The following is an 18,696-nucleotide window of genomic DNA, read 5'->3' as shown; positions in this document are numbered from 1 at the left end:
CCTTTCTTTCACATTTTTCCGGTTTTAAGATTTATGTCAATAGATAGCAAATACAACTATTGATAGCTTGGGGTGGTAGGTGTAAGGGGGTCATCATTTACCTCGAATGAACATTTAAAATAACTTTTGCACAAGGACTCAATATCTCACCCAATAATCAACTAGAGGCTTATGCTCTATTGCAAATACCAAAAATAGTGAAGGCTTCAAGTATTCAATATCTAATTACAATGGGAAACTTGCAGACAATCATAAGTTATTTGACCCTAAACTCTACTCCAATTAACAATTATTTAGCATCTATCATAGTCAAAGCTAAACATAAAGTAAATTAATTCTCCAAAATCATAATCTATCATGCAAAGTTGAAAAATAATTATGAAGCAAACTAGTTCACTCACATTGCCTTTAACTTTAAAAGGGGGGTTCTCAATGTTATTGGCACCATTAATCAACATCTCATTTGATAGTCATGAGTACAAAGAGATGTATCAATCATTTAATCATTTACATGGTCCACAACATCGAGTTACAAACCCAATGCTAGGCAAGTCATGTGACGAGACATTCGTTTTTCTATCACATGTTTGGAATGATGTTCACACGTGTAGTTGAATCCTTGTTTGGAGATTTCCCTCATTAAGGTGGTAATAAGGCAATTTTAATGGGAAATTGTTAGTGGGAAGTTTGGAATATAATTCAATGAGGGTTAGTAAGAATTCATGTTTGCTTGGTAGTAATTGTATTTGTTTTATTGCGTTTAGGTATGTTTAGTTTGCAAGGGAGTATTCCCCTCTAAAATAATTTTGTTGGGGTTGAATTGCAGGGGGCGGGGACGAGGCTGATTGTTTGAATCTCTAAATTGTTTCTAATCTAGATTCTAGACGTGTGACCAACTCTTTCGTTTGGTTTCCTATTTGTTTCCAATCTTTGGCCTTTCTTTTAAGGTTTGATATTTACCCTCTATTGCTTCATAGCTCTAAAAATTCTATATTCACTCAGACTTTGAATACGTGGAAAAGGATTTAGGAATTTGGTTGTTTCAATAAGCTAAATTTAGTTGGGGATTCTAGTCAGTATGCAACCTTAATGGACTAACAAGTGCAAGTTGAAGAGATTAGAAGAGTCCTCATAAATCATGACAAGCAAATTCAATGCAACAATACATATATATTCTTTGTCACCTATAAAGTCCATGAGAGTGACCACCATGCCAATTCTCAAATTGTAGTGATCATGAATGCTCTTATGGAACAGTGCCAACAAATTGTTGTTCTTAAAACATAACTCAATATTCTCATGAACATGGTGACGAAGACCAATCATGAGCATCTAATCAAATATGTTGATTTATTTGAATTGGGGAGAGCTATAGGAAGATGAAACAATGCACTAGCTTGTTAATAACATTGACACGGTAATGCAAGACTCTACCACTCTAAATGTTGGCAAAGAGGATGTTATCAGTCACCATGCCTTCTATTAAGTACAATGTTTTTCAATGTTATTAGAATTTTAGATCTATATAATCAAAATATATAGTGTCAATAAATTACAAGGAATTTTATATAATGATGTAGGCAAACTTTGATATGGTAATGTAGTTTGTAAGGTTTTTTGTTTGAGAAGCTCGAACTATACCTATTATGTAATTTTGTTGCAAGTTTTTTTATACATTTAAATTAATGCAATTTTCCTAATCATGGTTTAGAAAAAAAAAATGTGTTGCCTATTATCCACAAATGGAATTCAACTCATTACTCTTCTCTAAGGAAAACCATAGCACCTAAAATATTCATTGGTGGTTTGTAAGTGGGTAGACTTTCACTCTTGTTAGATTCCTCCAAGTCTTGGGTCATTAACATATTTCCCTTGTGCATAAGTAATGCAAGCTCTCAACTAATCAAAAGTAGTCTTAAGTCTTATTCCAAGACCAAAAGGTGGTTTTAGCCAAGATAATATCATAAGTCAATATCCAATGCTAATCATCATGAAGCTCCAACAGAAGGGTCATGTGCCAATAAGTAACATCTAACTTTGGTCCCATGCATGGAACTAAAGACTAAACCTTGGCTGTAATTTCACCTCATATCTAAGAGGACTTCTAAACCTATATTTATGATTATAGCATTCTTCTTTTATCATTTTGTTTTATTTTATTTTAAATTCAATTTAATTGCATTTGTCTTTTAAATTCAAAATAAATTGTTTTTCTTTGTTTTGTGCATTGTTTTATAAAGTAAATATTGTGATTATCAACAAAAAAACACATGTGCCATTGGTTCTTGTTTACCATTGGCCTGCCACTCGGGAAACCAAACAAGGAGCAAAATAGGGAACTAAAAAACTAATGTTGCTGGTTCAAAGTGTTGGAAAATGTAACTAGGTTCAGTCTTCATTAAATGTAATTGAGTCATCTTATAATGTACTTGTCAAAATAATAAAGAAAAGAAATTATTATTATTATTGTGACATATTAAAGCACGAGTTTCATGCTTGGTTTTAGGTCAAAATCCCCATTGAGGACTTCTAGGGTTTATTCTAAGTCAAAAGAGTCATTATACTTTTAAAGAGACCCTTCTTGGGCTTTCGAATCGTGTAAAAAAATTAGTATTGAGTCAAATATAGTTTATGTATCCTCCACATCAAGTCGGCCTAAGGACATCAATTCGACCTCCCTTGAATCCTATAAATAGAAGCAAGTCGAATTCATTTGGAGCACAGTATATGAAGCAAGTTTGATATCTCTAAGGAAGCCAGAGAAGTGCGAAGTGGGTCTAAAGAAGCCAAAAGAAATGCGAGTTGTATGGAGTCTAAGGAGAAGAAGGAAAACGAATTTTTGGTGCCTATCTCTCTCTCTGTTTCGTGCCCTAGTTTGGGAGATCGAAATTTTCCAAGTTTCACTGATGCCAGAAGCTGCTGCATAGTCGAAGTAGTTGGAAAGGAGGTCGAAGATCTAGAAGGTTGACTTGGTGTGGGGGGAAGATTTGGTCTTTGTCTAAGGTGAAGAGTCTCTAAAAATATTATTGAAAGGAAGAGAAATTTGACTGGTTTTTCCCCTCGATGGGAGTTTTTCCTTGACATTGTGCTTACATCTAGTGTCCATTGTTTTATGTGTTACTGGTTTAGTAGTTTCTTGATGAACTAACAGAAAGAAGATATAAAGAATCATAATAAAAAATCAAGAACATCACAAGTAATTATCAAGAACAAGAAAATCTTTCTGCCTTTTTTATTTTCTAACATGGTATTAGATCTTTGGTGAAGAAAGAAGAAAAAGGCAGTCTCAAGCACGTAATCAAGGAACCATTCAAAAGGGTTATTTCAGGGAAGAAGTCCACTATATTCAAGGAATATGTCTAACACAATCAAGGGAGAGAACGAACTTGAAGGAGCCTCAAACTACAGGTCTTGCAAGAATAGGATTGACCTTATCCTTGAAAAGAACAAGGTTCTACTTGGTCAAAAGAAAAGTAAAGAAGCCTACAGAAGACTCCAATGATGTCGACAAAGTAAAACTTAGGGAACTAGAATTGGTGGACATGACTATAATGGTAGAAGGAATAAAGGACAACCTTGTCCCATTCATAACCAACATCAATCACGCTGAGGAAATGTATGAAGCCTTGTCAAAGTTATTCACTTTTAAGAACATTGGTCAAGTAGAAAGTTTAAACAATGAGCTAAGGACCACAAAGATGACTAAAGAAGACACAGTGGCCTCCTTCTTTGTGAAGATAGCAAGAATAATGGATGATCTTTTGGCCATTGATGAAATTGTTCCAGACAAAGAACTCTTGATCACTGTTCCATTACGATTGCCACTTACTTGGGGTGCTTTTTCTGCATGACTTAACAACTAGAAGGAAGCTCCCACTTTTGAAGAATTATGGGCTACCTACAATCAGGAAGAATTAAGGATCTCATTAGTTGTCAATTTTGAAGATGTTTCAAATGCCTACATTGCTCAACATAAAGGAAAGAAATCAAAAGGATCAAAGAAGAAAGTTGACATGTCTAAGGTAGAATGCTATTAATGCCATAAGAAGGGTCACTACAAGAGTGACTATCCCGACAATCCAAGAAACAAGAAGAGAGAAAGAGATCAAGCCAATGTTGTTGAAGAAGAAGATCCAAAGAAAGTCAAACCCTAAGAATCTGACATAAAGGACTTACACTACTAAGTCCTTTGATTTCAGTCTTAGTTATTCTATTTTGTATTTTTTATTTTTAGAATTGATAGGTTCTAACATGTTTTTGGAAAAGACATTTTCTTTTGTTTTATAAGTTTATAGGTATCCCTCAAGCTTTGGAGGGAGCCCCCAATGACTCCCAAATATAAGTATCTCATTCCCTTTCAATTTTTGGTTTCATGTACTCATTTAGTTTTGATTATATTAAATATTAATCATCATTCTCCCTCTGTTGTCTTGATTAGGAAAACATTTGTTATATCCTCAAGGAGTACGGAAGAGAGCCACCCAAGATAAGGTTTGTTAAGAAACAAAGGTATGCCTTAAACTACAAAACATTGACTTCTTTATAGTAATTTTTATTCATTTGACAATATATTACTAACATTGTTGTGACTAACTATAGTGAATCATATTGATTCTTATTTTGGGAGATTCATCACTTGATAAATCTACCCCACCCCTATTCTTAACTGATTTTATAGAACCCTAGACAGGTTCTCTGGAAAACCCTAACCTAAGGGTATAATAATGTGAATGTCTGAAACCCTAAACTGCTTAGGGGTATAAGAAATATTATTTGAAGTTTTTATTGATGATGTCATTTTGAATTTTTTATTGATGATGTCATGTTTGGGATTTTGACATGATCAAGAAAACCTAACTTGTTAGGATTGAATGATAAAGTCTAAAATCCCGAACCTTTGAAATTTTTGGTAATCTTGGATTTGCTATGTTCCTATATTGAAACCCTAACTCATTAAGGTTTGGTGGAATGTGTAAGCAAGACCCTTATAATGTCTTAGAAACAAATTCCTTGGTATGTGTGTGTTTGTCTAATCAAGTCTATTGTTGATGCAGGAGCATTCAGCTCAAGAAAAATCATTATATTTTAGTAGACATAGGGGGTCTTGTGTTTTAAGGAAGTTGGTTTCCTAAGTGTTAAATTAATGTAATTATTTAGGCTTTTGAGTGATTTTAATGAGAATAGGAATTAATTAAGTATTGTGAGGCATATTTGTAAATGTTCTCGAATGTTGGAGAACATGAGAGATTTAGGATAGTTGAAAGATTTGAGAATCAGTTGTAAATCTTGGATTAGAAATAGGTTTCATGATTTTGTGGGTTAAAGAGGATCCTTAGGGATAAAGAAGAGATTTTAGGATTTTGTTGAGAAGGTTATGGATCTAAACCAGAAATTGGTTATAGAATCCTTTTGTATAAATGTAAACCTAAAAGGCATAGAAAAGGGTTAGATGGTTAGCTAGTTAGATAGTTAGCTAGTCAGTTAGTTAGTTCAAGAGTTAGATAGGTTTGACTGTAATCCTACAGGCAGGTAGGAAAACAGAGGCCACTAATTAGAAAATCAGGCCAGAGAGAGAGACTCTTATGTAAATATTTATTTATCAATACAAAGGATTTGATTCCTGAATTGTGTGGTGTGTATTGATTAAATGGAGCTACGAATTGTGTGTAAACTAGAATTTATGCATAGTATATGTGTGCAGGTGGAGTTCGAGCAGAACACAAAAGAGAAGTAATATGAAGGATTGTGGTTTGATCGTTGAATCCAATCAAAGGATCCAAGTGAAGTTCAGGGATGACAGTGATTAAGAGTACATAGAGTTAAGCCAAGAGGGAGTTGTATTGCAAAACAACTAAAGACCCGGCACCCTGAAGTAAACCCAAAACCACAGAAAACACTGAGAAATGGCCTAAAAACGAGGTAAAGGGAAGGTTGAAGAAATGAAGTGACGATGCATAAGAGCCGTTGGATCTATGAGATCAACGAATGAAGTTGAAGGTGATGGGCGACCAAGATTAAGTCGTGCAGCATATAGTGAATGAGAAATGAATGGTGGAGATTAAACCCAAGTGCTAGCGGAACAGAAGAGTGGTTTCCTTAGGCAGAAGTGGGTTTCACGCGGCATCAAAACCGTAAGTGGTTTCCAGAAAACGGACCCGATGAGGTTCACGAACCATAATTCATTTGAAGTCCAGAGGTGATCAGACCGTTTGTTGAATCCGAGATCAGACAAATATTGTGTGTTAAGCAAGTATGAAGGAATCTTTGAAAAACGTACTCGATGAGCTTTTATTCAACCAGATTAAATCTTGTTGAGATCTGGTGATGAGGACCATCCGTTGGTGGGTTGATCGGATGGATATTGTGTGGAGAAGGTGTGCGCAAGTCAATATTCTGGGCGGACCCGATAGGGTTATGGACTGGAGTTAAGTTTGTTTGAGTTTCGAAGGATGAATGGAGATTGCATGACAGTCGTTGATCTGGTGGAGTAAAATCAACAGTGAAGGTTGAACACGATAAAGGTGAGCTTTGAAAATGTGCAAAGGTCGTGGAAAAGTGGGAAGGTAAGGCCTACGTGTGTTTTTGTAGTATTTCTATTATACGCGGGTTATAATAGAAATAAAGCAAATTAATGAATTTGGGTTAATTCGAGTTTAACCGAAGTCTAAGACCATGGTTTGGGTTGATAGGAGCGGGTAATAAAAACTAACCAAAGTTATTAAAAAGGTTGAAGGGTTGAGTTATAAAGTTTTGCTCAAAGGTTAATTAAGAGTTAGACAATGGATAGTCAAATAAACGTTTCTGCATGAGATTTAAATTAAGAAGTGTAAAGCCTTAATATCTGAAGGTTTGACTAGGCAGGGAAAGTGAAATTCCTGGGAAAAAATTAGATTATGCATTGTATATGCATATTGTGGGTAAAGTTGGCTTAGGCTGGCATCATTTGGTATTAGAGCCAAACAAAGAATTATGTGTGTAAAAGTTCCTTCAAGAGAACTATGTCCTAAGAATTATGTTTGAAGGTGTGTATACAGGTGAATGGTGATGATGTAGAAATTTTGAATAATTAAACACTTATTCACAGAGATTATCCTGGTTATACATTATTGCGGAATACATGCACAATACATAATCTCCTCTACGTTGATCATCAATTTAGCAGCATTAAAAACAATGAAACATCGATCGCATGCACACATTAACACAGTATGTAACCCGGGGAAAGCATACAGTTGAAAACCCCACACTATCTGTATATTATAATGATTGAGAACATGTAACAATACATAGGACAATACTCCTCACAAGTACCCAATACTATCTCCACCTGCTACACACAAAACTAGCTCAAATCTGAATCAATCACAGGTTCAAATCTCTTCCACTGCTTTGCCTGCTTCCACTACGCAATCCTGCATTAGAATAATGATGAATGGTTGAAGTAAACTCGTATATTCCTTGGCTGAACCATGCAATCCTCATTGGCATTACTCAATCCCACTGATTGTACAAGATCTCATGCACAACTATAGTCACAATTGATAGCAATCTCAACCTATAACACCTGTCTCCACTGAACTGTCCATGCACTGAGTTAACTGATGTATTCTTTAGTTGCTTTATGAGTTAATAGTTAGTGAATTAATTAATAATTAATTCACATCACTCATCACTAGTGTATTCTGCATTTAGACTAAATACAACTAGTTTAACCAAGTCAACTGAACACAACTCCATCAACTCCACAATCAACTTCACCAAACTCGACCACATGAGTTCTAAATGAAGTCCTGCATGCAATAGCTCAACTGACCCATAAGAAAAGCGCATTTCCTTCGGATAGCTGCATGTGCCACATCTGTAGCTCAAACTGAAGTGCTCCAAGAGGATAAGATAATGTTTATAGTCCAAATATTATTATGAGACAATAATGTTTGACTGTTCTATTTTTAGCCTGGCAATATAAAAATAGAAACCGCCCATATGTCTAAAAATAGAATTCCATCTATTTTTACCAACATGACCAATCATCCACAAATAGCATCCTGCAACTCATAGACCATGATCCATAAGTCTAAAAATAGACTTTGCGCCAAAAATAGCCTACGGGCCCACTTAGTGAAGGCGACTTCATTCCACTAAGCTCCATCATCTTGTTGCATTCTCAACACTCCCTCTCAACAAGACATGGATTATCAGCAACCCCTATCCTGCCTCGGTGGTATTCGAATTTGCTCCTGGTGAGCACCTTCGTTAAGATATTAGCATCCCGATCCTCTGTTGGAATGTATGAAAGTAACATGATTCTCCGCTACACACAATCTCTGATATGATGGTACATGATGTCAATGTGCTTGGATCTATCATGAAATACTGGATTAGACGAGAGTTTAATGCAACTCTGGTTATCACAATAAATCACTGTAGGCTCCAAGTATGAACCGAACAACCCGACCAGGATCTTCCTCATCCATATAGCCTCGCATGCAGCCAAACTTGTTGCCATATACTCGGCCTCTACTGAACTGAGTGCCACGGATCTCTGCTTCCTACTGTACCAAGAAACTGCTATCGACCCGATACTGAAGACCCCTGCAGATGTGCTCTTTCTGTCTGTTGGGCTCCCTGCCCAATTTGCATCTGTGAAGCCACATAGCTTCACCTCATCCTCTTGTCTGTACCACAATCCATATCCTGATGTGCCTCTGAGATAACGCAATACATGCTTGCCTGCCTTCCAGAAGAGCTTGGTTGGCTTAACCATAGCTTGTGAAAGCTGGTTAACAGCATAGCATATATCGGGTCGTGTATTGACCAGTTACATAAGCGACCCCACCAACTGTCGATAAACAGTGGCATCCACTACTTCTGCTGAAGTAGCATCCTCCTTCCTCCAGCCTCCAGGAAGAGGAGTATCAACAGGCTTGCAGCCATGCATGTTGAACTTCTCCAGTATCTCCCGAGCATACTTACCCTGAGAAACAAATAGTCCATCATTGCGCTGCCAAATTTCCAATCCCAGGAAATAATGAAGGAGGCCCAAGTCCTTCATCTCGAACTCCTTAGCAAAATCATCCTTGCATGAAAGTATCAATAGCTCATCACCTGTTAGAATCAAATCATCTACATAAAGTACAATGATAAGCAACTTACCCTCCACCACAATCTGGTATAGGTTAGGATCTGCCTCACTCTTAGAGTTCCAAGTCCGATGAAATAACTGTCTATCCGTGTGTACCAAGCACGTGGTGCTTGTTTCAACCCATACAGTGCTCTCTTGAGCCTGCACACATGCGACTCGCTGCTGAAGATCTCAAAACCTTCGGGTTGCTCTATGTACACCTCCTCCTCAATGACTCCGTTGAGGAACACAGTCTTCACATCCATCTGATGAATGTGCCACCCCATCTGCGCTGAGAGAGCAAGAATCGTCCGTATGGAAGAATACCTTGCGACAGGTGCAAAGGTATCCTCATAATCGATCCCCTCTATCTATGAGAAGCCTCGGGCAACAAATCTTGCCTTGTACATCTCCACACTCCCGTCAGCTGCCTGCTTAACTTTGTAGATCCATCTCGAACCCACCACTGATTTCCCTTCTAGTCTTAGGACAATCTCCCATGCACTGTTTCTGACAATCGAATCATACTCTTCCACCATGGCATCTACCCATGCGGGATCCTCCACAGCTTCCTCGAAAGAGGATGGCTCTTGCAGTGACAACACATTTGCTCACAAGAGCCATGTATCCAGTGTATTGATCAGGTGACTGTCTCTGTCTACGTTGAGTTGTAGGTGGTCCTACAACCTTCTCTGCATCTTGAGCCAGTCGCTCAGCTTCTGTCAAGCGCTTTCACCCTCTGATGGTTGGCGCTACATGAGTGGTCTCTTCCACTCCATGAACTTCATCCTATGGCTGATCCACGTCCTGAAGCTCATATTTAGGAACTAATAGCTCCTCATCTGCATGCAAGTGTGGCTCCCTCTCAAGCGAACACTTCATGGCTTTCTCCTCCTGAAATTTTATATCTCGTCGCACAACAGTCTTGCGACTGTCTGGCAAATACACACGATAGTTGTGGGGCGTATCAGTGTACCCCACAAATATCCCAACCTCTGCGGTCGAGTCTAGCTTCTTCCTGGCATTCTTCGTCACATGCATGTAAACGTTAGCACCAAAAATCCTCAAATGAGAAAGATCAAGCTTCTTACCAGAATAAGCCTCTTCGGGTGTACTCATGCCAAGTATCCTGTGAGGACAACGATTCTGAACATATACTGTAGTATTGCATGCTTCCACCCACAAGTGAAGGGGTAGGCCCTGATCATGTAACATCGCCTGTGCAGCACCCATGATCGTTCTGTTCTTCCGCTCAACAACCCCGTTCTATTGTGGGTTATGGGGAGCTATGAGCTCTCTTCGAATCCTTTCTGCGCTGCAGAAATCCTTGAACTCGCTAGAGATGTATTCACCACCATTGTCGCTCTTAAGAGCCTTCACCTTCTTCCCCGATTCCTTCTCGACCAGTGCTTTGAACTCACAGAACTTTGAGTATGTCTCGCTCTTCTTCTGCATGAAGAAGATCCAACACTTTCGAGAGAAATCATCAACAAAGATCACATAGTACATGTGCTTTGCTGTAGAAGCAACTGAGAAAGGTCCACACACGTCTGTGTGAATTCTCTCAAGGATCGTCGTGGCGCGACTATCCTTCTCGTGAAAGGTGGCTTTCACAAATTTTCCCAAAGTACACCCCTTGCACTGATCTGACTGCGCAAGAGTGCCTTTAGGAAGCCCTGTAGTAATCTGCTGCAGTATCTTCAAGGCTCCATGGTGAAGGTGACCCAATCTCCTGTGCCACAGCTCGCCATCATCTCGGTTCACTAATCCTTCTGCCTTGCAAGCCATTGTTGCGCAGCCATCTACATGCAACTGATAAAGGTTCCTGACTCGAACCCTATCTTTCGAGTTTCTCCAGTTGTCTTACTGCACAGGAAAGCCTTTCCCTCGCTGAAAACAACATCATATCCCTTGTCTTCTAACATCTCCACAGAGATAAGATTCTTCTTTAATCCTGGAACATGCATCACTTCCTTCAATACGAAGGGTTTATCAGACTCCCTCTCAAAGGAAATGGTATCGATACCGGTCGCACTGTATCTACCATCATCGCCCATCTTGATGTGCACTCCAAGATCTTTCTCCTCCAGATCAGAAAACAAATCTCGATCTCCTGTCATGTGAAAAGATGCACCACTATCCAAGAACCATACCGATCCCATCACACTTGATACCAAGCATGCGATCAATGAAAAATCAAGCTCAAACTGTGAGGCTAAGGCCTCTCCTACTGCAGATCCAGCAGCTTGCTTATTTTTCTTCTTCTGCGGACAATTTGTGGCACAGTGTCTGTGCTGGTGACAGTGAAAGCACTTCACCTTGGAAATGTCCTGCTTCTTGCCTTTCGCACCGGAATGAGAAGCTTTCTTATTCTTCCCATTCTTTGCTTTGGTAGCCAAAGTGCAATTTTCTTCATCAGGTGCCTTTGATGAAGATATGTCCCTGGTATTCCGCCTGATCTCCTCCAGCACAAGGTCTGACCTAAGTCTCTCCCAACCTGGCAATTTCTCCCGACCATTGACAGAGTCCTGATAGGAATGCCAACTCTTCGAAAGACCGAGGAGAGCCAAGCTCACCAAGTCCTCATCATCGACAGTCACCCCCACACTTCCCAGCTCATCCCTGCATTGAGTGAACTTCGTGAGATACTTGGCCATATTGTCTCCCTTCTCGCAGTTAATATTTCTGAGTTTATCCTTGAGCGCCAGCTTCCTCTGATCGCTCTTGCTTTGGAATAGATCTGTCAACGCTTTCCACATCAAGTACGGAGAAGCCTTTCCATGCAGGCTGGACACAATGTGATCCTTCACGCCCTCTAAGAGAATCCTTCGACACTTTACTGTCTTCTTTTGCCAAGCATCAACTTGCGCATTATCAGTAGGCTTTGGGACCTCAGCCTCTATGAACTCCTTCAGCCCATTATCATCTGACACCGCCTCCATCCTGTCTTTCCATGCAATATAATTCGAGCTACCCTCAAGAGCATACTCCAATCGCAATCCGTTGAAAGACATTGCAACGTTGACACCAAGAAAACACTGCTGCAAATTCGAATTCCACCAGCTCAAAACTCAACCGCCTCTGATCTAAAATTCGTGAGAACAAAGTATTTCTCATACAAAGATTGATTGTATGGGCTTTTACCGGATATCTCAGCTTCCAAAGGAAGGATGAATCCAAAGGCTACCTGGCCCGATTACAGACTCTGCCTGAAGAAATAAAATGTAAACACTTTCTGAATAATAGATCTGATGATCAACTGCTCTGATACCATGTAGAAATTTTGAATAATTAAACACTTATTCACAGATATTATCCCGATTATATACTATTGCGGAGTACATGCACAATACATAATCTCCTCTACGTTGATCATCAATTTAGCAGCATTAAAAACAATGAAACATCAATCGCATGCACACATTAACACAGTATGTAACGCGAGGAAAGCATACAGCTGAAAACCCCACACTATATGTATATTATAACGATTAAGAACATGTAACAATACATAGTACAATACTCCTCACAAGTACCCAGTACTATCTCCACCTGTTACACACAAAACTAGCTCAGATCTTAATCAATCACAGGTTCAAATCTCTTCCACTGCTTTGCCTGCCACCACTGCGCAATCCTGCATGAGAATAATGATGAATGGTTGAAGCAAACTCATATATTCCTTGGTTGAACCACGCAATCTTCATTGGCATTACTCAATCCCACTATTTGTGCAAGGTCTCATGCACAACTATAGTCACAACTGATAGCAATCTCAACCTCTAACACCTGTCTCCACTGAACTGTCCATGCACTGAGTTAACTGATGTATTCTTTAGTTGCTTTATGAGTTAATAATTAGTGAATTAATTAATAATTAATTCACATCACTCATCACTAGTGTATTATGCAGTTATACTAAATACAACTAGTTTAACCAAGTCAAACTGAACACAACTCCATCAACTCCACAATCAACTCCACCAAACTCAACCACATGAGTTCTAACTGAAGTCCTGCATGCAATAGCTCAATTGACCCACAAGAAAAGCGTATTTCCTTCTGACAGCTGCATGTGCCACATCTGTAGCTCAAACTGAAGTGCTCCAAGAGGATAAGATAATGTTTATAGTCTAAATATTATTATGAGATAATAATATTCGACTGTTCTATTTTTAGCCCGAAGTCCATCTATTTTTACCAATATGACCAATCATCCACAAATAGCATCCTGCAACTCATAGACCATGATCCATATGTCTAAAAATAGACTTTGCGCCAAAAATAGCCTGCAGGCCCACTTAGTGAAGGCGACTTCTTTCCACTAAGCTCCATCATCTTGTTGCATTCTCAACAAGCAGGCAAGAGGAGATCAGATTTTAAATCTGACATACAGATAGGCACACAAAGATAAAGTGCAGCAGAATATTGGGAGAATTTGCAAATGCAAGGAAAAGAGAACAATACATTCAAAGTGTAGGTGAATGGTAGAACAAGATCATGCAAAGGTCTTAAAGGTAGTGACATAAGAAGGTGAGAATATTGCAGCAACCTAGAGCAAGGAGTTCTCAATTGGTTCCAAAGGAAAGAATCAGAGAGATGCCAAAAGACTGAGCTTAGAGGAGAGAAGCTTAATGAGGCATATGTAGTAAGAAGGAGACTTGTTACTGGAGAGGTATTGGAGGAAAGATCATAAAGGCAATTCCACAGAGGACGTGGGTAGAATTTCTAAAGGATGAGGAAAGCTGGTAAGAGTTTCTGAATGAAAGTAGAATGTAGTAGAACCTTGAAGAATTCTAACAGAGGTTGGATAAAGAGGACAATTGTGTTCTTAAAAAGGTCCAGATGAGTTGAAGCCTAGAAGGAGCAGAGAGAAGTGCTCAAAATAGGCTCCAGAGATAGAGAACCAAGTGCTTGACAAAAGACCAAGTACAGAGGAATGCTTGGTGAGGTAATAGGCATCACAGAGGACTTGTTGTTGTAGAGGCTTTAGTGCAGCTCATAGTGAGTGAGTGAGGAACTCATAGAGATGGAGAAGAAAATGATTACTCATAGTCATAGTAGAGGTTCTGAGGAAGACCACAACAGGAGAAAGGTGAAGAAGGAGAATGCCAAGGCAAATGGCAAGAGAATGAGTCAAGAGGAAATTAACAAAGAGATTGTTGAGTTAAAAGAACAACTCAATGTATTAAGGATGATACTTGAGGAAAACCAAAGACTAGGTTTGGTCTTGAAGAAAAAGCCAATGAAGTGGTCTAAGTTACAAAGAAGGCTACAACAGAGGCAATTGAAGAGGCTGATGGGAGAACTTAGAGAAGTTGAGTTGGAAATAGAAGTGTCCTTTTGTGAACCAGAACAGGGTGAAGTTCTAGGTGAAGATGAAGACTTGAAGACTGAAACTTCAAGTGAGACCAAAAGGCCACATGATTTTAAATCTGATGATTTATGTATGTTTGCAGGTGAAACATGTAAAGAAGGACAATTTGCTGATATTGTCATAAAGGAGGAAGAAGACAAGCAAAATCTAAATTATGTTCTAAAAGAAGAAGTGGAGAAGGATATCAAGCAACCAAGTGGAGGGCTTGAAGAGGCTGAAGAGCAGACCATCGAAATATTTCTGAGTCATGTAGAGGACTTGGAACAACAGAAAGACCTTAGTAAAACATTGATGTTTGAAGTTGTTACAAGACAAGAACAATTTCTTGAGAAAGAAGGAGAAGAGATTCAATCTGAAGAGTTGATATGTGAAGCAACAATTGAGATTGTTGAACTTTGTAATTTTCATATTGATAATTTAAATATAAATGCAGGAATTATAAGTGATGATAAAGTACTTGTGAAGTGTCACAGGGAACTTGAATTGCTGGAGTATTTTATGGGAAATTCAAAGTATGACAGAGTGATTGTAGAGGAAGGATTTCACTACAGTGGACAAGAACTCTACAAAGAAATCATTGAAGCAAATGGTGAGGAGGAGAAACTAGTTGAAAGTCTCATGAATTCTTTTGAGAATTTAAATCAGCATACTGATGTGCTAATAGAGGAGGAGAAATCAGAGTAGCATACTGATGTGTTTCCAAAGGAAGAAGAGGCACTGAGGCCTTATGATTTTTATTTTAACAATTGTTTTATGAGTGTAGGTTTAGTTGCAGATGCTGGATAAAGTTTGGCACAGATGAGCAGCCAAATAAAAATGAAAGAGGAAGATTACGTGGAAGTATTTAATCCATGGAACAAAGATGTTCAATTGCTGGAAAGTTGGGATTCAATGCAGAAAGAGACAAACATGAAAGAGTGTAAGGATGAAAGGGAGGCAGTGAGAGTAAGCAAAAAAAGAGTAAGTGATAGAATCTGATAACTTCAAAGAAAAGAATAGCAGTTTGAAGAGTTAGAGAACAACAACAACAACCTGAAACAAAGAGAAAGATGAAGCAGTAAGTGGCAAAGTATGTACCAGCCCAAGGATGTACTGGAAAAAGAGATTGAAGAATTATGGCAGTTCATGATGAAACAACCCATATGGAGGAGATTGACAGCAGCAGGAAGCATGATCAATCAGAGTTTGAACTTGATTGACAAGAAGAGGAAGATGAAACAAAAGACAACAGACATACAACAACAGCAAAGGTGCAAAGCTTTCAGACAACTACAAACTAAAGTTTGGGATCCTGACGGTTTTCTATCAACATATGAAGACACATGATTAGGAGATCATGAATATTTTCTACCTTGGGAGTCTGATGCAGGAGCATTCAGCTCAAGAAAAATCATTGTATTTTAGTAGACATAGGGGGTCTTGTCTTTTAAGGAAGTTCGTTTCCTGAGCGCTAAATTAATGTAATTATTTAGGCTTTTGAGTGATTTTAATGAGAATAGGAATTAATTAAGTATTGTGAGGCATATTTGTAAATGTTCTCGAATGTTGGAGAACATGAGAGATCTAGGATAGTTGAAAGATTTGAGAATCAACTGTAAATATTGGATTAGAAATAGGTTTCATGATTTTGTGGGTTAAAGAGGATCCCTAGGGATAAAGGAGAGATTTTAGGATTTTGTTGAGAAGGTTATGGATCTAAACCAGAATTTGGTTATAAAATCCTTTTGTATAAATGTAAGCCAAAAAGGCATAGAAAAGGGTTAGATGGTTAGCTAGTTAGATAGTTAGCTAGTCAGTCAATTAGTTCGAGAGTTAGATAGGTTTGACTGTAAGCCTACGGGCAGGTAGGAAAACAAAGGCCACTGATTAGAAAATCAAGCCAGAGAGAGAGAATCTTATGTAAATATTTATTTATCAATACAGAGGATTTGATTCCTGAATTGTGTGGTGTGTATTGACTAAATGGAGCTATGAATTGTGTGTAAACTAGAGTTTCTGCATAGTACATGTGTGCAGGTGGAGTTCGAGAAAAACATAAAAGAGAAGTAATATGAAGGATCGTGGTTTGATCGTTGAATCCGATCAAAGGATCCAAGTGAAGTTCAGGGATGACAGTGATTAAGAGTACATGGAGTTAAGCCAAGAGGGAGTTGTATTGCAAAACAACTAAAAACCCAGAACCCTGAAGTAAACCCGAAACCATAGAAAACACTGAGAAATGGCCTAAAAACGAGGTAAAGGGAAGATCAAAGAAATTAAGTGACAATGCATAGGAGACGTTGGATCTATCAAAGCAACGAATGAGGTTGAAGGCAATGGGTGACCAAGATTAAGTCGCGCAGCATATAGTGAATGAGAAATGAACAACGAAGATTAAACCTAAGTGCTAGCGGAATAGAAGAGCGGTTTCCTTAGGCGGAAGTGGGTTTCCCGCGGCATCAAAACTGTAAGTGGTTTCCAGAAAATGGACTCGATGAGGTTCACGAACCATATCTTAATTAATTTGAAGTTTGGAGGTGATCGGACCATCCGTTGAATCCGAGATCAGACGAATATCGCGTGCTAAGCAAGTATGGAGGAATCTTTGAAAAACAGACCCGATGAGCTTTTATTCAACAAGATTAAATATTGTTGAGATCCAATGATCAGGACCATCTGTTGGTGGGCTGATCAGACGGATATCACTTGGAGAAGGTGTGCGCGGGTTAATATTATGAGCGGACCCGATAGGGTTATGGATTGGAGTTAAGTTTGTTTGAGTTCTGAAGGATGAATGGAGATCACACGACAACCATTGATTTTGTGGGTAAAATCAACAGTGAAGGTTGAACACGATAAAGGTGATCATTGGAAAATGTGCAAAGGATGTGGAAAAGCGGGAAGGTAAGGGTTACGTGTGTTTTTGGAGTATTTCTATTATACGAGGGTTGTAATAGAAATAAATCGGATTAATGAATTTGGGATAAGTCGAGTTTCCGCATGAGATTTAAATTAAGAATCCTAAAGCCTTAATATGTGAAGGTTTGATTAGGCAGGTAAAGTGAAATTCCTGGGACAAAATTAGATTATGCATTGTATATGCATACTGTGGGTAAAGTCGGCTTAGGTTGGTGTCAATTGTATGTCTAACTCTTATTGATATTTGTGTAGTTGGGTTTGACTAACACGTGATATGAAATGCCTACACATGATGATGAAGTCCTAGATGTATGAGCTGGCCTGTTTATCGGTGGTCATGAATCCTAGGGTTTGGAAACAAGCTCTATTCAAAGTTTGTCCTTCTAGGATGATAGTATTTGTGAAATTATAGGGTTTTGGAGTTAAACCTTAGTAGAAGTAAAAATATTTGATAAATGATGACAATATGATGATTTGAGGTTTGTGTAAGATTGTTGAAATCTGAGTTTTAGTCGGGATTGATGTTTGATTAAAAATTTAGGGTTTGCAACTAACCCTAGTGGAAGTTGGTCATGTTAATGAATAAGCTGTGATTGCTTTTGATTGATTCTTTTGTACGAAATATAGGATTTGTATGAATCCCTAGTGGAAAGTCTAACATATGAATTCTAAAAGTTGTTAGATGCCTTGTAGATCAATATATGTTGTAGTAGGGTATGTCACACCTTTGAAAGAAACATTGAAACCCTAGAAGGAATGAAAGTTTTTATGAACTAGTCTAGCGTTTATGACTTAGTCCCTAGCAAGATGTTGAAGAATATGTGTTTCTTGTTTAAGTTTGGGTATCTGATATATGTAAGGTTGAAATGCTTCTGTAATTATGATATGGCTAACTTCATGCTTCTATAGTTTTGGTTGTACTTGCTATCTAAGTTTAATAGGTACAAAAACTTTAATATGGTGATGATGTTCATTGATATGATCAGCATGATGAGGATGATAATACCTTTGATAAAATGGTTGGAAGCCATGAAAGATTTTTCGATGACAAAAAGAAGAAGTTGATCTCCCCGAGGAAGCATGAATAAAAGAGATCTCCCTAAGATTAAGAGGGAGTCTGGATAAAGAGATGCTCCCTGTTTAAGAGGGAGGGCATAGCTTGGTTTTGATTGGAGAATGAATTTCAAAGGATATGTTGCTGCATGGGAAGTAGGAAAGGAAAGTGTATGATTGAGAAATCTTATGTTAGAGATTCGGTTGATAAGTCCTACTATGAAAAGTTGATAAGCAACATCAAGTT

Source organism: Pinus tabuliformis, chromosome 6, assembly GCF_031772625.1.
Source record: "Pinus tabuliformis cultivar Carrire ecotype Pingquan chromosome 6, CPIR1, whole genome shotgun sequence".
In the NCBI taxonomy this organism is placed as follows: domain Eukaryota; kingdom Viridiplantae; phylum Streptophyta; class Pinopsida; order Pinales; family Pinaceae; genus Pinus; species Pinus tabuliformis.
Note: the sequence above shows the minus strand (reverse complement) of the source record.